Source organism: Chiloscyllium punctatum, chromosome 8 (assembly GCF_047496795.1).
Source record: "Chiloscyllium punctatum isolate Juve2018m chromosome 8, sChiPun1.3, whole genome shotgun sequence".
NCBI lineage: Eukaryota > Metazoa > Chordata > Chondrichthyes > Orectolobiformes > Hemiscylliidae > Chiloscyllium > Chiloscyllium punctatum.
Window position 1 is genome coordinate 46706567 of NC_092746.1, and position 20772 is coordinate 46727338.

Consider the following 20772-nt stretch of genomic DNA (forward strand, 5'->3'; position numbering starts at 1 on the left):
ATGATCACCTTATTGGGATTGTATTATAGACCCCCTAATAGTCAGAGGGAAATTGAGAAACAAACTTGCAAGGAGATCTCAGCTATCTGTAAGAATAATGTGGTGGTTATGGTAGGGGATTTTAACTTTCCAAATATAGACTGGGACTGCCGTAGTGTTAAAGGGTTAGATGGAGAGGAATTTGTTAAGTGTGTACAAGACAATTTTCTGATTCAGTATGTGGATGTACCTACTAGAGAAGGTGCAAAACTTGATCTATGCTTGGGAAGTAAGGCAGGGCGGGTGACTGAGGTGTAACTGGGGAGCACTTTGGGGCTAGTGACCATAATACTATTCGATACAAAATAGTGATGGAAAAGGATAGACCAGATCTAAAAGTTGAAGTTCTAAATTGGAGAAAGGCCAATTTTGATGGTATTAGGCAAGAACTTTCGAAAGCTGATTGGGGGCAGATATTTGCAGGCAAAGGGACGGCTGGAAAATGGGAAGACTTCGGAAATGAGATAACAAGAATCCAGAGCAAGTATATTCCTGTCAGGGTGAAAGGAAAGGCTGGTAGGTATAGGGAATGTTGGATGACTAAAGAAATTGAGGGTTTCGTTAAGAAAAAGAAGAAAGCATATTAAGGTATAGACAGGATAGATCGAATGAATCTTTAGAAGAGTATAAAGGAAGTAGGAGTATACTTAAGAGGGAAATCAGGAGGGCAAAAAGGGAACATGAGATAGCTTTGGCAAATAGAATTAAGGAGAATCCAAAGGGTTTTTACAAATACATTAAGGGCAAAAGGGAGAGAATAGGACCCCTCAAAGATCAGCAAAGTGGCCTTTGTGTGGAGCTACAGAAAATGGGGAGATACTAAATGAATATTTTGCATCAGTATTTACTGTGGAAAAGGATATGGAAGATATAGACTGTAGGGAAATAGACGGTGACATCTAGCAAAATGTCCAGATTACAGAGGAGGAAGGCTGGATGTCTTCAAACGGGTAAAGATGTACCTGATCAGGACCTGATCAGGTGTACCTGAGAACTCTGGGGGAAGCTAGAGAAGTGATTGCTGGGCCTCTTGCTGAGCTATTTGTAACATCAATAGTCACAGGTGAGGTGCCGGAAGACTGGAGGTTGGCAAACGTGGTGCCACTATTTAAGAAGGGTGGTAAGGACAAGCCAGGGAACTATAGACCAGTGAGCCTGACCTCAGTGGTGGACAAGTTGTTGGAGGGAATCCTGAGGGACAGGATGTACATGTATTTGGAAAGGTAAGGACTGATTAAGGATAGTCAACATGGCTTTGTGCATGGGAAATCATGTCTCACAAACTTGATTGAGTTTTTTGAAGAAGTAACAAAGAGGATTGATGAAGACAGAGCAGTAGATGTGATCTATATGGACTTCAGTAAGGCGTTTGACAAGGTTCCCCATGGGAGACTGATTAGCAAGGTTACATCTCATTGAATACAGGGAGATCTAGCCATTTGGATTCAAAACTGTCTCAAAGGTAGAAGATAGAGGGTGATGGTGGAGGGTTGTTATTCAGACTGGAGGCCTGTGACCAGTGGGAGTGCCACAAGGATCGGTGCTGGGTCCTCTACTTTTTGTCAGTTACATAAATGATTTGGATGCGTGGGTTTCCTCCAGGTGCTCCAGTTTCCTCCCACAGTCCAAAAATTTGTAGTTTAGGTGAATTGGCCATGCTAAATTGCCCATAGCATTAGGTGAAGGGGTAAATGTAGGTGAATGGATCTGGGTGGGTTGTGCTTCGGCGGGTCCGTGTGTACTTGTTGGGCTGAAGGGCCTGTTTTCACACTGTAAATAATCTAAGCTAAAAAAATCTATCTAAAAAAGTTTGCAGATGATACCAAAATTGGAGTGTAGTGGACAGCAAAGAGGGTTGCATTAGATTACAACAGGATCTTGACCAGATGGGTCAATGGGTTGAGAAGTGGCAGCTGGAGTTTAATTCAGATAAATGCGAGGTGCTGCATTTTGGGAAAGCAAATCTTAGCAGGACTTATACACTGAATGGTAAGGTCCTAGGGAGTGTTGCTGACTAAAGAGACCTTGGAGTGCAGGTTCATAGCTCCTTGAAAGTGGAGTCGCAGGTAGATAGGATAGTGAAGAAGGCGTTTAGTATGCTTTCCTTTATTGGTCAGAGTATTGAATACAGGAGTTGGGAGGTCATGTTGTGGCTGTACAGGACATTGGTTTGGCCACTGTTGGAATATTGCGTGCAATTCTGGTCTCCTTCCTATCGGAAAGATGTGAAACATGAAAGAGTTCAGAAAAGATTTACAAGGATGTTGCCAGGGTTGGAGGATTTGAGCTATAGGGAGTGGCTGAACAGCCTGGGGCTGTTTTCCCTGGAGCGTCGGAGGCTGAGGGGTGACCTTATAGAGGTTTGCAAAATTATGAGGGGCATAGATAGGGTAAATATGCAAAGTCTTTTCCCGGGGGTCGGGGAGTCCAGAACTAGACGGAATAGGTTTCAGGTGAGAGGGGAAAGATATAAAAGAAACCTAAGGGGCAACGTTTTCGCACAGAGGATGGTACATGTATGGAATGAGCTGCCAGAGGAAGTGGTGGAGGCTGGTACTATTGCAACATTTAAGAGGCATTTGGATGGGTATATGAATAGGAAGGGTTTGGAGGGATATGGGCCGGGTGCTGGCAGGTGGGACTAGATTGGGTTGGGTTGGGACTAGATCTGGGCGACATGGATGGGTTGGACCGAAGGGTCTGTTTCCATGCTGTACATCTCTATGACTCTATGGTTACTTCAAGTAAGAAAACAAATCCAAAGTTTCATTTTAGATCAATACTATCAATAGGTATTTTCACATTAATAGTATATGTTATTATACTTTTACTTCAGTACTGGCAAACCAATTTCAGCAGTTGAATTCATATAACCCATACAATTACTTGTTTCCATGTCAACACTGGTTGTACAGATACTAAGCTGTTTTTCAAGATTATTCCAAAAGTGTGTAAACCCTAGATTCAAAAATATAGCCACACATAATGGGTTAAATAACTATACAGAAAAAATAAAATATCTATTTTGTTAAAGTAGTGGAAACTGTTCAAAGGGAGCAATGGAAACCTATATCAGGGCTATTAGACAAGTTACATGCACAATGATTGCACTTCTAGATTGAGAAAATGATGGTGAAATTGAAGTTGACAGCTTTGGTTTTCCACTTGGAATCACACTGGGACATCTCAGAGCCAGATGCAATAGCCAGAACACCTTCTATATAAATGTACCAGGTTGGAATTTCCAGTCAGGGAGTGAAGAGTCACTTGATTCCGCTGATCTCGTGCAGACTAAAATCACAAATCACAGAGAGGATTCTACAGTGAAATCACTTTCTCTGTCCAAATCATGGAGTTGCAGCTTTTCACCATGACCTGCAGTATCTTGCTGCTTTTGGCTTCACAATTCAACATGGCACTGTAAGATAAAAGCTTCAAAATTGTCAGTGCATAAGACTAAGTTTATTTTCCTTCGGTTGAAGCAAAGGTGGACCTGCTGTCTCATTAGAGAGAAACAACTGGTGGTGATTTAATCTGAGGGTTACCACACTTCAGGTAAGGAGAGTCTTTCATGGAAACCCCAGCTAGTGCAGGAATTGAACCTGTATGGTTTTTGACATCTTGAATTGCAAACCAGTCACCTGTGCTAACCAAATTCCTCTTGAGGCACATTGTCATTCTGCAGTCTCTAATGGTGATCACAAATGGGAATCCAACTGATTTTTCTCCTTCCCATCCCAGGGTCTGAGGCAGTTACAGGACACTTGGTGTTGCATTGATAGAGGTCTGTCACCTCTTTTCTGAATTTGTCTTTCTGGAGGTGCTTCATTATTGGTTAGGTATTTTCATTGAATTATGTTTCCTGGGAATTTGACAATGTTACAGAGATTATATGTAGCATTGTATTTTCTCTAGACATGCTTTCTGACTGTTTTTTTTTGTGAAGGGGTATGGGTGTTACGACATAGAGTAAACCCTTCTGCTAATTTAAACCAGAAATAGAAAAACTCATTTTACCTCGAAATCTGTTAAAGTATTAGTGACAAAGAACCACCCAAATCCCATTATTTCAAGGAAAACAAATTAACGATTTATTCTTTGACTCCAAGAAAAGAACATTAAATAACAACGATCTACACTGTAATCCTTCTTTGTCTGATTAATTTATCTCCTTCCCACTCTATAACACTATACTGAGCCAATAAAATCCCCGATTAAATTTAACAAAAAATTCAAATTTGAAAACCAGTCAGCTTTCAGTCTTCCCTTTGTAGTATCTTTTGTAGATTTTTCTGTCTTCTTTTCTTCAGTCTTCTGCTTCATATGAAAAGGTACCTTTCACAGCGTGATTCCGAGGGTGCAGCCTATTAGTGCTCTTTGTTGCTCTGAACATTCTCTTTTTCCTCTCTCGTTTCTCTGTCTTTTTCTCTTTCTCTCTTCTTTTGTTTAACTTGTAACTCCATTTTCCACAATTGTAATTTAGAGAAACTCTACTGCACTTGTCTGTTTCTCTGAAACACCTAAATGTTTGAGTAATCCCTTTACAATTTCAGCTTTACTTTTGTCCTTGGTTAAACCCAATTCTAACATCATTGCTAATTCTAAGAGTAAGGTCTTTTTCTTTCCTTCGAAACTATCTTGGCAAATTTGGGAATCATATTCAAACCCCAGAACCTCTTTAGCAATTGTAAGAGCCATTGCTCTCACTTTTAATTTAACCAACAACAAGTAACCAAAATTAAACAAATTATATCCCCTACGTTTTATTTAAAGATCTAGGACACTAACTGGCAAGCATTTAAATCTACTGGGCTTTTTCATACCCTAAATCTATTCAAATCTTTCCAAATCTCAGACTGGTGACTGGTCCAAGAACCCGAGTAGTCCTGGAAATATGGACTTGAAAATGGTAATGTCTCTTGTACTTCAATACAGACTGTTTTAATTTAGGTGTCACTCTTAAAGTATAGATATTAGGAGATTATTATTTTAGTGAGTTGTGTGAATGTAAGGTGATGGAAGAGCAGGAAAATCAATGTTTCGGGCAAAAGGAATGATTCCTGATCAAGGGCTTTTGCCCAAAACATCGATTTTCCTGCTCCTCCGATGCTGCCTGACCTGCTGTGCTTTTCCAGCACCACTCCAATCTAAACTCTGATTTCCAGCATCTGCAGTCCTCACTTTCACCTATAAGGTGATGGAGACGGGGTCACGAAATATTTTTAAGATAGAGGACAGATTCTTGTTAGGCATGGGGAAAATGGTTATTGGGAATAGATAGGAATGTGAAATTTAAAAGAAATAGGTTAGCCATGGTGTTACTTGATGTTGGAGCAGGTTCAAACAGCCAAATGGCTTATTTCCGCTCCTATTTTGTACTTGAGTTGTATTTTACTCACAATCACACTTAACTAAATAAAGAAAACAAATTACAAAATGGAGCATACATATAATGTTGTAAAATATGGGGTTTGATTTTAAATACAGATTTTAAGAAAAACATAACTTTATTTTACATCAGTAATGAAAAAATCATCAATCATTTCTCAGCATTTCACTTTCACTCGACTGAGCTGCACAGTTTGCCACGAGGAGCTCCTAATGGGGACACTATGGTCACAATCATCCACTTTGATGTAACTTATTTTCCAGAAATGACAATGGAATTGAGCCTGTTGTACTGTACTGGTGCAGCATTAGACAGGACACTGGCCTTTGTAAAATCCTCCCCCTGGTGGTGTTCGTTCACATTGCTCGATTGTACCGTCTTCAAGACTCTGCAGTGACTGTCGGCCGTTTTCGGGATTCCTGCTAACAGCGATTGTCAGGAAGTTACTGAAGCCAGCAGCTTCCAAACCTTCTTGGCCAATTACAAATCTTGCGAAAAAGAAAGGTGGCCAGTACATTTCAGACTGCGAACTTAACAGGCGTCACATGGTCACTTTAATTTTAAGGTGGGCGGGTTCTTAAAGTTGCTTCACTGAGCTGTTCAGTTGGTAGAGAAGGATGTTAATCAATGAAGGGGTAGCATTCGCAGCCTGAGAGCGATGGATTGCTGCAAATTGGCAAAAGAAAACAGTTATAAAAACGAAAATAGATTAATGAGAAAGGAAAGAAGTTCAGAACATCAAAGTGAGAGAAACAACTGTAATCTGTACTAAACGAGGAACATAAAACACCCAGCTGTGGCCTCACGGGCTGAGAGAGAAACTCAGCATTTTAATCTCTTATATTCGGTCCCAGCTAACCAGCAGCTTGCTGTGTCTACGAGGAATACTGGACACCTGGAGACAATGAAGAGCGTTGATACTGTATGTGAGACTGAGTAATTTTAAAGCTAAGTGTAATGCATTTTGGAGAATTTTGAAGCACAATGGAGCTTGTCGGGAGGGATTTTCAACTCCACTAAGCGGCGTAGTCAATGTCGGGAAATAAAGGAAAATACAGCAAAAACATCAGAATCTTGTTGAAAGGAATTTTTGATTTTCTCTTGAGAAGGACGAATTCAGAGCCTCTTAACACAGGCAATGGCCTTATTTCCATCTCATTAATAGTCCAACTTATCTCATTTCTTTTCTCAGGAAAGTAGATTCGGCCAATTTCAAATGTTATTCTGTTCATTCGTGCGATGTAGGCAGTGTAGGCATTTGTTGCAAATCCATAATCACCAGCGGGCAATTACGTGACAACTGCTTTGCAGTTGGTCTCGAGTGGTATTTGACACTTGAGACCAGACCAACTAAGGATGCCTTCCTTAAAAGACAGAGAATAAAAAGAATGATTTTTGATTTATTATTGTCACTTGTACCTAGGTACTGTGAACATTTTTGTTGTGTGTGCAATATAGGTAGATTCATACCAAACAAAGTGCAAAAGGGTAATAGAATAGAGTGAGGAATAAAATGTTACAGTTGCAGAGAAGGTCCGCAAAGAACAAGAACAACAATGACTTTAAAATTTGAAAGGTTCATTCAAAAGTCTAATAACACCAGTTAAGAAGCTGTTCTTGTACCTGTTGATACATGTGTTTAACCTTTTGTGTCTTCTGCCTGACAGAAATTGGAAGAGATTATAATCAGGGTGGGAGGGATCTTTGATTATGTTTTTGCCTTTCCAAGGCAGTGAGAAGAATGAATGAAATGGATGTGAGGCTTGTGTGATGGACTGGGCTGTGTTCACAATTCTCTGTAGTTTCTTACAGTGTTGGGCAGACCAGTTGCCATACCAAGGCATGATGCATCCAGATAGAAAGCTTTCTATGGTGCATCTATAAAAATTGGTAAGAGTCTTTACAGACATGCCAAATTTCCTTATCCCCCGTGTTGTGCTTTCGTGATCATCGCATCAATGTGGATAGACCAGGACGGATGGTTCATGATCATCATTCCCAGGAACTTGATGCTTTCGACCAACTCCACCTCAGCATCGCTGATACTGACAGGAGGTGTACCCTCCCCTTGCTTCCCTAAGTTAATGACCAGCTCTTTCATTTTGCTGACAATGAGGGAGAGATTTTGTAAAGACCTAAGTAAGGATAACAAATCAACCACAAGATTTTTTAAATTCCAGATTTTTAAAATTTAATTCAAACTTGACCATCAGCAATAGCAGGTTTTGAACCCATGTCCACCATCCACAGTATTCTGCTTTTATCGGTGAATGATATCATACCCATAATCAAAATTTGGCTGAAGTATGGTCAGGATTGGCAATTTAACATTGCTAGTGATAGTGCTGGGCCATCAAAAAGAAGGATCGAAAAGTGTGGCACTGCACAAGCACAGCTGGGCAGGCAGCATCCAAGGAGCAGGAGAGTCGACATTATAGGTATAAACCCCACATTCCTGCAGAAGGGCTTATGCCTGAAACTTTGATTCTGCTGCTCCTTGGATGCTGTCTGACCTGCTGTGCTTTTCCAGCGCCACACTTTATGACTCTGATCTCCAGCATTTGCAATCCTCACTTTCTCCCATCAAAAGCTGATCAAGAAAATGGTGCAGTCATGTTGTTTGGGGGACCTCCAGGAAGCCTCCCACAGTTAGGGACAGAGCAAGGATCAAATACATCATTACAATTCAGAGAAATTTAAAATATTAAGGCAGTATTTGAAGAAAACACTCCATATATTAAATGGAATAGGGATGGGAATAAACATTCTAAACTGTGGAAGGCAAATTTTACTCAGATACAATTTGACACAAGTACAATGATGCTAGCTATTTGCAGGTAAAGGCCAATTTGGGATAGTTATGGATGGGCCAGGAATGAAAGTTCAAGACAGGGGAAAGCATAATTTTACCAAGATATGATTTGGCCAACTGAAGTGCCAGCAGCTGTATGCAGATAACACTGTATCAGAGCTGTATCAAGTGGGAGGTTTTCAAGGGGAAATAGTGAATGTACAGAGCAAATATGGTCCCCTAAAGACAAAGAATAGGACCAAGACAGGAGAACCCTGATGTCAAGGGGCACAAAGGATAGGACTAAGGAAAAAAATGGTGTAAGTTAATAGAGAGAGAGTAGGTACTGGCAGGTTTAGCAGCCTTTAAAATTGGATAATTCCACAGGCTTTGATGAGATGTTTTCAGCCTGCTGAGGAAGACAAAGAAAGAGATATCATGGGCCTTGGCAGTAATTTTCAAATCCTGTTTAGCTACAGATGAGCTGCCAGATGGCTGCCAATATGATCCCCACTATTAAAATTGAGGAAAGGGTTGACCAGGAAATTATATAGGCCAATCATTCTAACCTCGGTGAGTGGGGAAATTATTGAAACAAATTCTGATGGTTGGAATATATCTTGGACAGGCATGGAATAATCCAGCATAGTCAGCATGAATTTAAGGGGTGGTTGTATTTGGCAAATTTGATCAATTTTCTTTGAGAAAATAACCAGGAGTGTTATGAGGGTAATGCTTCTGACATGACCAACAGGATCATGGCAAACCGCTCAAGAAAGTAAGAGTCCATACAATCAACATCAGCCTCAGGTTAAAACATTACACCTCAAAGACAGACAAAGGACTCTGAGTTGTATCTTATTTTATCTTTTGTATTGTGCACCATTTCACTTAAGGTTTATAAATGTGTGTTAGCATAGGCTCTCATCATTTCATGAAGGTAGTACAATTGACATTCACTTTTAAAAACTATTTTCCTTGGGTTAAACCATTAGTAAACTTACTATCTCTTTAATATAAATTACCATATTGATTAGTTAACTAGTTGTGCTTTAAGAAACTACATTTTTATTTGTAAATGGGCATGTCACATACAAAAGAACGTAAACCTGTCATAACCAATTGAAGAGGTTGAACAAAAGGAAGCCATTTCACACCTTCTCATGTGGTCGGAACAAGATATAGAACATAGAACATAGAAAAATACAGCACAGTACAGGCCCTTTGGCCCTCGATGTTGCGCCGATCCAAGCCCACCTAACCTACACTAGCCCATTATCCTCCATATGCCTATCCAATGCCCGTTTAAATGCCCATAAAGAGGGAGAGTCCACCACTGCTACTGGCAGGGCATTCCATGAACTCATGACTCGCTGAGTAAAGAATCTACCCCTAACATCTGTCCTATACCTACCACCCCTTAATTTAAAGCTGTGCCCCCTTGTAATAGCTGAGTCCATACGTGGAAAAAGGTTCTCATGGTCAACCCTATCTAAACCCCTAATCATCTTGTACACCTCGATCAAGTCACCCCTAAACCTTCTTTTCTCCAATGAAAACAGCCCCAAGTGCCTCAGCCTTTCCTCGTACGATCTTCCTACCATACCAGGCAACATCCTGGTAAACGTCTTCTGCACCCGTTCCAGTGCCTCCACATCCTTCCTATAGTATGGCGACCAAAACGGCACACAATACTCCAGATGCGGCCGCACCAGAGTCTTATACAACTGCAACATGACCTCAGGACTCCGGAACTCAATTCCTCTACCAATAGAAGCCAGTACGCCATATGTCTTCTTCACCGCACTATTTACTTGGGTGGCAACTTTCAGCGATCTGTGTACATGGACACCATGATCCCTCTGCTCATCCACACTACCAAGTATCCAACCATTAGCCCAGTACCCCATCTTTTTGTTACTCATACCAAAGTGAATCACCTCACACTTAGCCACATTGAACTCCATTTGCCACCTTTCTGCCCAGCTCTGCAGCTTCTCTATATCCTGCTGTAACCTGCCACATCCTTCCTCACTGTCAACAACTCCACCGACTTTCGTATCATCCGCAAACTTGCTCACCCAACCTTCTAGCCCCTCCTCCAGGTCATTTATAAAAATGACAAACAGCAATGGTCCCAAAACAGATCCTTGCGGAATACCGCTAGTAACTGCACTCCAAGATGAACCTTTCCATCAACTACTACCCTCTGTCTTCTTCCAGCCAGCCAATTCTTAATCCAAACCTCCAACTCACCCTCAATGCCATACCTCCGTATTTTTTGCAGTAGCCTACCATGGGGAACCTTATCAAACGCCTTACTAAAATCCATATACACCACATCTACCGCTTTACCCTCGTCCACCTCCTTAGTCACCTTCTCAAAGAATTCAATAAGGTTTGTGAGGCATGATCTGCCCTTCACAAAACTATGCTGACTATTCTTGATCACATTATTCCTATCCAGATGTTCATAAATCCTATCCCTTACAATTCTCTCTAAGACTTTGCCCACAACAGAAGTGAGACTCACCGGCCTATAGTTACTAGGGTTATCCCTACTCCCCTTCTTGAACAAGGGAACCACATTTGCTATCCTCCAGTCTTCTGGCACTATTCCTGTAGACAATGAGGACCTAAAGATCAAGGCCAATGGCTCTGCAATCTCCTCCCTTACTTCCCAGAGAATCCTAGGATAAATGCCATCAGGCCCAGGGGACTTATCTATTTTCACCCTTTCCAGAATTTCCAACACCTCTTCCCTACATACCTTAAAGCCGTCCATTCTAATTAATTGTGACTCAGTATTCACATCGGCAACAATGTCCTGTTCCTGAGTGAATACTGATGAAAAGTATTCATTCAGTGTCTCCCCAATCTCTTCAGCCTCCACACGCAACTTCCCACTACTATCCTTGACTGGACCTATTCCTACCCTAGTCATTCTTTTATTCCTGACATACCTATAGAAAGCCTTTGGGTTTTCCCTAATCCTACCAACTAAGGACTTTTCATGTCCCCTCCTTGCTGCTCTTAGCTCTCTCTTCAGATCCTTCCTGGCTACCTTGTAACTCTCAATCACCCCAATTGAACCTTCACGCCTCATCTTTACATAGGCCGCCCTCTTCCCTTTAACAAGGGATTCCAATTCCATATTAAACCACAACTCCCTCACACGACCCTTTCCTCCCTGCCTGACAGGTACATACTTATCAAGGATACTCAATAGTTGCTCCTTGAACAAGCTCCACATATCAATTATGCCCTTGCCTTGAAGCCTACTTTTCCAAGGCACGCATCCTAAGTCGTGCCGCACCACATCATAATTTTCTTGCCCCCAGCTATAACTCTTGCCCTGCAATGCACACTTACCCCTCTCCATCACTAGAGTAAAAGTCACCGAATTGTGGTCACTGTCCCCAAAGTTCTCACCTACCTCCAATTCTAACACCTGGCCTGGTTCGTTACCCAGAACCAAATCCAGTATGGCCTCACCTCTTGTTGGCCTGTCTACATATTGTGTCAGGAAACCCTCCTGCACACATTGGACAAACACCGACCCATCTAACGAACTCGAGTTATAGTTTTCCCAGTCAATATCAGGAAAGTTAAAGTCCCCCATAACAACCACCCTATTACTTTCACTCTTCTCCTGAATCATCCTTGCAATCCTTTCTTCTATGTCTCTAGGACTATTAGGAGGCCTGTAGAAAACTCCTAACAGGGTGACCTCACCTTTCCTATTTCTAACCTCAGCCCAAACTACCTCAGATGGCGAGTCTTCATCCATCGTCCTTTCCACCGCTGTAATACTATCTTTGACAAGCAATGCCACACCTCCCCCTCTTTTACCCCCACCTCTGACCCTACTAAGACATTTAAACCCTGGAACCTGCAACAGCCAATCCTGTCCCTGTTCTACCCATGTCTCCGTAATAGCCACAATATCGAAATCCCAGGTACCAACCCACGCTGCAAGTTCACCTACCTTATTTCGTATACTTCTTGCATTGAAGTATACACACTTCAAGCCACTTTCCTGTTTACAGGCACCCTCCTTTGAGATTGATGCCATGTTCCTAACCTCCCTACACTCCAGGTCCTGCACCCTAAAGCTACAGTCTAGGTTCCCATGCCCCTGCAGAGTGAGTTTAAACCCCCCCCAAGAGCACCAGCAAACCTCCCCCCAAGGATACTGGTGCCCCTCAGGTTCAGGTGTAGACCATCCTGTTTATAGAGTCCCACCTTCCCCAGAAAGAACCCCAGGTATATGATCACACAATTTTGTGTTCAATGCTGTGAGCAGTAAAAAGCCTGCCTGGTTCAGGAGAGCAAATATCAGTTCAAAAGCTATTTAAAATCCACAGTTTTACATTTAGACAAGCAATCTGTCAAGGTTTGAGCCACAGTGGCATGTCATGAACCTTACTTTCCAAATTCCTTAAAGGATGCACCTTCTCCTGTCTATTGGCTAAGGCCGAGTTGACATGCAAATTGAGGCTGCCATTAAATATGTTTTCATATGCTTGTCATGTTAAAAATGACTAACTCTTTTTGAGTTCCCTTCATGCAGCATCACATTGACTCCTATCTACTCTGGAAGGAGACAGTGAGGTCTGCAGATGCTGGAGATCAGAGTTGAGAGTGTGTTGCTGGAAAAGCACAGCAGGTCAGGACTGATGAAGGGCTCCGGCCCAAAACGTCGATTTTCCTGCTCCTCGAATGCTGTCTGACCGGCTGTGCTTTTCTAGCAACACACTCTCAACTCCGATCAACTCTGAGTCAGAGCATTAAATCCCCGTGAGTGGAGGGAAGTGGTGTCTGATCTACAATCCCTGGGATATTTGGAAGCAGGATTTAATAGGCAGGAGTTTGGCAAACTTGGAGGTAACGTTCCTGTCTCTTTGACATAGAAGTGGTGCTTCTTCCTGAAGATGGCATCACTTTTACTTCAAAGGCCAGAGTTCCTGAGGCATGAGAAGTCTGACTTGTAATGTTAAATCTGCGTCTCGATTAGTGTGGTGCTGGAAAAGCACAGCTGGTCAGGCAGCATCCGAGGAGCAGGAAAATCGACATTTTGAGCAAAAGCCTTCTCCTGATGAATAGCTTTTGCCCAAAATGTTGATTTTCCTGCTCCTCAAATGCTGCCTGATCTGCTGTGCTTTTCCAGCACCACTCTAGTCTAGACTCTGATTTCCAGCATCTGCAGTCCTCACTTTTGCCCAATGTTAAATCTGCACTAGCTTGAACCAGAAATGACTGAATTAATTAAATGGATGTTAAATTGCCAACCCATCTCTGTCTTTGCTTGTACACATTTGTCCCACCTCCATTAAACACAGAAGTGTGAAATCTGATGTTGGTTGGAGCCTTGGTTGAGATTTAAAAACAAAATCAATGTTTGATCTGAATCAAACTCACCTATTTTAGGGTGTGAAATTGATACCATAACCAGCGTAATGGGATCATAATATTGCTGCCAAACTTAATTACGTGGGTCTTTTGTATGTTTATGATATTCCAACTGAGTAGAACTGTGCCCAGTAGATGATCAAGTCATTTACATTCCCTGCAAGCCAAATTGTACATGTCAACAAGCAGCCAGCCTTAGCTTGAGTCGAAACAAAACCAGAGACAACAGTTAACAAACTGCTGCCAGAAGTGAAAAGAGTAACCACAATGTAAACATATTGAGGACGAAGAGCTGAAGCTACTCCTGATTTTCCTTTCCATTCAATTGAGTAACACTGATCTTTGACTATTATTGAAGTTTTCATTACTGATTCCATTCACAGTATTGATATCCAATAGCATAGTCTTGTCTAGAAAGTACATTGCAATGTCTGGATTCCTATCACTATACAAACTGTAAATAACTTATCCAGATTTCTTTGATGAAATAATACTTTATCTCCTAGTCACATTAGTCTGAGATTTGTTGCATCAAAATGCCTAGAGTTCACCAGGCTGGAATGCTACTCCAATAATACTTATCTGGAGAGGTCTTGTTTATACCTGTCTCCTGTTACATTGAGAAAGACAATGGTTTCAAGGCACTTGGCTAAACAGCATACCATACGAATGAGCATATAAGTGTTTCCTTAGGGTGATAAATCAGTAAGTGTTTGTATTGAAATGCAATCATATGTAAATATCCTTCCTATAATGCTATAGTTGGCTGACCTTTACAATGAGGCACACACACACTATAGAAAGGTATGATAAGTTCATTTCAAAAGTTGTATTTAAGTAATTTTAAAAGCTACCTTGTTTGGTCACCTGGTTGTGTTATACACTTGAAACATATTATCAGAAGTGGCACCTTCTCCCTGTGGTGATTGTTGCAGAGTCACAGACAGCAAGACATTGAAACAGACAGAGAGATGACACCCCATCACAGCTTAACCATTTGATACTAGAGTATAGGTTCCTGGAGATCAGTAGCAATTTTTACTCAGACTGACCCATAATTAATTAAAAAGCTTCCAATCTTAATGGGATTCACAATTTTGTAAACTTCACCTCCCTTTCAACCCATCTCTCACAAAACATTCAGAATGATGTTTCCCTCCCCGACATACTCATGTTGGATGGACAACAGCAGAAACAGGAAATTCTGAGAGAATGATGCTATAACAGAAAACACTGACAGAGTGAAAGCACCAGTATCTCTATAAAGTAAAATTTATATCTCATTGGGATGTTAAGCACAGAAGATAGTCCTGAATAGTTCAAACTTCAACAATATTAACACAAGGCGGGATCATCAAATCACAGAATAATTACGGCGCAGGAAGAAGCCATTTGGCCTAGTTATGTTATCTGCTGCCAATATCCTGCCTTTTCCACATATTTCTGAACACTGCTATCCAAATAATCATACATAGTACTCCTCAGGTGCCTCAGTTGAACCTACCTCCACCATACTTCCGGCCAGTACATTCCATATCCCAACTACTCGGCGTGTGAAATAAGTTTCCCTCACATCACTCTTGCTGCCTTTGCTCATCACTTTAAATTGGTGCACTCTTTTTCTTCTTTCTTTTATAAGCAGAAAGAGCTTCTCCCTTTCTATTCTACCAGCCTGCTCGTGATTTCAAAAACCTCAATCAGAACTGTCCCAACTTCTTCAATCTATTCTCAAAGCTGAAGTTCCTCATTCCTGTTCCACCTCGGTGAGAACATCATGTGGGGAACCTCAATTGCTGGAGAGACAAAAAAAAATCACATCCTCACCACTGAGATGAAGTCAGTGGGCGTGAGAGGCCTATCTGCTGGCATTTACGTCTCATTAAAACCACAATTTACTGGAATTAACTTCACTTCCAATTAATTTCTACCCAATCGAGAAACTCAACTCTTCAGAGACTTGACATCAAAAAGCAACTGCGTATCTGGCATTTATTCTTTACCATTGTCCTCAGGATGAGTACTCATGCACACTGTGATCAGCAGACCAGGCCAGTCTGTCTCACTGACATCTCCAAACCCACAGAAAATACAGGGCAATTCATGGCTAAACAGCAAACTTTCAGGCACATAAAAAGAGGCTGCTTCTGGCAGAGCTGCAGGGAGACCTGAAAATGGGAAAGACATAGGGTCAAAGTCTGAATAATGTGGAACTGGAAAGCAGTGAAATGGAATGAAGACAAAGGCAGGCAGGAGTGTGTTCCAGTCAGTCTGGGTGGGGGTGTGCTGCAGTCAGGCAGTGATGGGGGTAAGGCTGTGTTCCCATCAGACTGGGACCAAGATGGGAGTTTGATTCAGTCAGTCTGGGATGACAGTGACGGTGTGTCCCAGTCAGCCTGGGATGGGGATAGGGCTGTGCTCCTGTGAGACTAGGACTAGGGTGGAGATTGTACTCCCGCCAGTCGGAGATGGGGGTGACTGTGTGCTCCTATCAGCCCAGGGGATCATGCTCATGTCAGTCAGCAGCTGAGCTGTAGAATGAGAACTATATTTGTGAATGGCACCCATGGATCCAAGGTACATTTCTGTAACCTCAAGATCTCTGCAGTAAGCAATGCAAGAAGGGAGGCAACTGCAAACTAAAGGCTACCCCATTGACAAAAGAACATTTTTACTTCAAAAACATACTTCATAAAAATATTTTTATCTCCACATAGTCACAAAAGCAGTTCAGTTCTGTACAGTAGCATATGAAGGAACAGAACTGAAAATGCGTTGCTTGAAAAGCGCAGCAGGTCAGGCAGCATCCAAAGAACAGGAGAATCGACGTTTCGGGCATCAGCCCTTCCGAAACGTTGATTCTCCTGCTCCTTGGATGCTGCCTGACCTGCTGCGCTTTTCCAGCAACACATTTTCAGCTCTGATCTCCAGCATCTGCAGTCCTCACTTTCTCCTCATATGAAGGAACAAACAAACATTGGAATTTGACTCTTTCCAGCAAACAAACCTAAGGCATTTGTTACTTGTACAAGATTACAATTACATTTGCAGGGACCAGGAAGGTCCAATAACTGAACGGAGCCCCATTTAACTTCAGCAGAAAGACCTCAGACAGTGATCTTTCCCCACTGCACCTTGGCAGCAGCTACCCCAAGCTTGAGTCCATCTCTTAGTACACAGTCTTGTATCTTGGAATGTGCCAGGCTGCAACAGAGTTGAGGTCAGCTCCTTGCTCTGGAAGACCAACAAGTTTCAGGCATACCAAAGGGCATCTTTCACCGAGGTGATGGTCCTCCAGGCACAGTTGATGTTTGTCTTGGTGTGTGTCCCAGTGAACAGACTGTAGAACACAGAGTCCTGCGTCACGGCACTGCCCAGGCCAAACCTCAACAAAAACCATTGCATCTTTTTTCCAGACTTTGGAGGGCAGCATGTGGTGATACAAAGAGTCTGGGCATACATGTATGTTCTCAAAGGTAATGCCCTTCTCACCACCAACTAAGCAGCATCTTGGTGTTTGTTGGAAGTTGTGGTGATAACGCATTGGGAATATGGTTCAGAGGGACCAAGGTGTGCACAAAATCTTGGGAGTAGTGTATTGCCAAGGTGAGGCAGAAACTGGGCTTTTTTGAATGCCACTCTCTCTCCATTGCAGGTAAAAGACTGGTCATTAGGTACGAGACACTTTCTCTGTTGTTGTACATGGCACATGTCTAGCTTGCTCCAGACATGCGCTGTTGTCTTCACCCAAGCAATCTTCCACTTTATCTGGAACTCTCGTTGGACCGTGTCCATAGGGACTCCATGGACAAAGCTCTGGATATGGGCGGAGTAACGTACCTAAGTGCCACCCTCATCCTGAAGGCCACCTTTGTGCACGACTGCATCAAGTTGTGCGTAAACCTTCAGTACAAAAAAAAGTGTCATTACGTACTGAGGTTCTACCTGTCCCTGGTGTTGTGAAAGATAGAACATTGTTGCAGAATGTGGCAAGTCAGTGGACCATTTTGTATCACCTGTACTTTGTGGAGGAATTTGCAAAGAGAAACACCTTTGACGACAGGTCTAATAGGAAGTGGTCAGCATGTAGCATCCTCAAGACCTTGCAGGAAAAGGAGAGGGTGGATCCTGTTCGATTATACCCCATTGATACAAGAAAACCATGATAACCCTGCATGTCCTGACCACTGCCACACAATGAGAAGGGTGGCAAGCTCAGGGCTTTCAGTCAGATTGATTGCTGGCAGTGCCAATCCAATGTCACGTTAAACGGATTCTGTTCTAACTTCTCTGAAGAGAAGCTTTTTGCTATAAATGCAAAGTTCAGAGTTCTTCTATCTGTTTGTGATGTGATAATGTTGAGCACCTCCTCTGAGATTTCATTGGTTTCATCTCCAGATATTCTGCTTGTAAAGAGCTTCTCAACATAGTTGTGTGTTGCTGGCTGTTGGAATACTCATATCTAAGAGAGAAACGTAAATGTGGAAAAGCAGAAGCCTTGCTGTGACTCTGAACCTGGCTGCACATCTGAGAAAAACAGATAGCAATGTTGCTCATTGCCTTCTGTCCTACTGATCGCCTGTAGGCACTGGAACCATTCTGATCCACAGCAGCCACCTTCTTCAAAGGATGTGATGTCTCGGAGATCTTGATTGGTCTGGGTCATATTTTCTATTGTACAAAGACTTGTCCTACAGTGAGAAGTGTGATTAATTCATAACTCTCCTGACTTTAAAGACTTAGAAGGGTAGGATTTGTAAGTTCAGCAATGGAAAACAAAATTGAATGAATAAGAAGTCAAAACAAGTGGGAGTAACATCTTTGTGGATGAGGTGTCCATTTGAAAATGAAATGTTAGGCAATTATTAATTATGCACTAAAGTCAATAGGAAATGATCACCTGCAGAGCTAACCTTAAACTTGACATCTTATCATCATGTGGGTCGAGGTGTTGCCACAATTTTGATGTGCTTGATTCTTACAAAACAAAATAAATATCCTAGAAACAGAATTGTAGAAATTATTAGTAAGTAACTACTTGTACAAGACATTTTAGATTTCAGATGAAGAACAGTTGTTACAAAATATAGTGAAAAGTGTTTAATGGTGTCACCACTGTTCGGCACCATCTTAAAACACCAAAAGATATAATCAAAACATAAAATATCAAGGCAGAAAAATAAAGAAATAAAGTCCAACTTTCAAGCCCTTGTTGTGAATTGCTCAGTTATGGGCGTGGAACAGCCATCCACATATCCCCTTGATGTGCCACTGGGACAAGAATCACCACTCTTCGGTGCCACATTGCCTCCACCAATATTGCCACCATCATGGGTCCTTGCTGGACCTCGCTGGACCTCGCCAATGCAGCTGCCACTAGGTCCCGTACTCACCCAAACTTGACTCCATTATCACCTCCATGAATCTATTCTGGACGCAGAGGCCACCGGGAACACAAATTCGCTTCCGCCACAAGTCTAGATTAGAGGCACTCTACTAGGTTACGTCCCAGTTTGCAACACTTAGCTATGGTGAGGGGCACAAAGAACTGGGACTGTGTACTTACTGAAGTGCACATTTAGGGGTGAATACAGGAATTGAGTGTTTGTATGGACAGCTTGTTTTTACTAAATTAGGAGGGATCACAATTGTAATTCTAGTAGACCAAAACATCATTAGTGTATGTGAGTTCTTTATTTTCCTCAACGCAGTTGGTTCACGTGTTGAGCACAAATTCAGTTTTATCCTTTCGACTGTGCCCTGTTGGGGCAAAGGTAGATATTGTGTGATATCAGATGGAACCAATGCGGTTGGTTTTATTTGGGTATGGTGGAGGCAGAAATGAATTTTCAATATTTTTCGTGCTAATTGCTTGCATTTGTATCTGTTTTGTCATCACTCCAAGGGGACCGTAACATTTTCAGATGAGTTTTATTTATGGTGAAATATGTAAGGAATCACAGTTGTGTGAGACTGCCTCGTGAACCAGTGGGTTGTCTTGTGTTGATCATTACGGTTATGGGTATATGAATTGTGCCGCTTGGTCATTTAAATGCTTCTGAGCCTTTTCCAGGTTAGTAGCAGTCCATCATTATACAGTTATAAAAATCATGCAAATAGGTAGGAATGTCAGAAAACAGGATGCAAGATGTAATTTTGCATCCGTAACAGAATAAAAAGGCATGTATTTCCTGATGTTGAGGTTGATTATTTAACAAATAATCTAGGAGACCCAGGTACAGGTTAATGCTTTGGGAGAGCACTACCCCAGAAATGACTCTTGGGAGAGAGCTGTGCCCTCAGCAAGAAATCTCAGATATTCACACGTTGCTATACATTACTCAAATTCTGAAATAATCTGCCTCAGATATGCATCTTGTTTTTCACACACTGAACATTCTTCTTTTCTATCTTTTCAGGTGTCACCCCATCTTATTCCCAGAGCCTGTGCTACTGTCACAACCTTCAGATACACATAGTCTTATCAGGTGATCTATTATTCAGTGCAGTATGGAGTCAGCAGCATCACAGCTTCAAAAAACTCGAGAATTATTGTTAAGACACTGTGTTTTACTTTTGCAGGTTTGTGTGTATCTGTCATATCAGGAAACCTTTCTTGAATACGAATAAATGAGCTGTATATAAATTGTTCTTATCAAGCCACCTGAATTTTGTACTTCTTTCTAATATACTTGCTTAACCCAGTTTAAGATTTTATTAATCTTTCCCAAGTAAATTGATGTAGGGTTAATCATGTCCACCCGCACCAATACCTAATATTTTCCCCTGACATTGCCAGCATTGGAGATGATGCTAAGAATGTGATGGGAACAAAAATGAGTAAAGACTCATTGGTTTTCAAGGACCTTTATGCCAATTCTGATCTCCCAACTATTTAAAATGCAATTTTCTCAGACATTTGTGATTATGGTTAGATCAACATTCTGTAGGATAAGATCAGTGATCAACTCAACACAAAAATTGCAGTAATTTATAATTGCAATCCTAATATTCCTGCCCATTTGCAATTTTTCTCTGGATGACATAAAAGCTGAAAGTTTTGTACAAAAAAATCACTGTGACTAACAAAATATAAATGTACCTTACCATATTAGATCAAATGCAATGAGAACTGATTGATAGT

At 41.7% G+C, this 20772-nt stretch overlaps 1 long non-coding RNA gene across 1 annotated transcript; it reads left to right on the forward strand.

Moving 5' to 3' along the window:
- The first annotated feature begins 5808 nt into the window (after positions 1–5808).
- On the forward strand, positions 5809–20287 carry LOC140480236 (uncharacterized). Its single transcript, XR_011961223.1, has 2 exons — positions 5809–6350; positions 20048–20287. It is a non-coding gene; the product is annotated as an uncharacterized lncRNA (long non-coding RNA).
- The last annotated feature ends 485 nt before the right edge of the window (positions 20288–20772 follow it).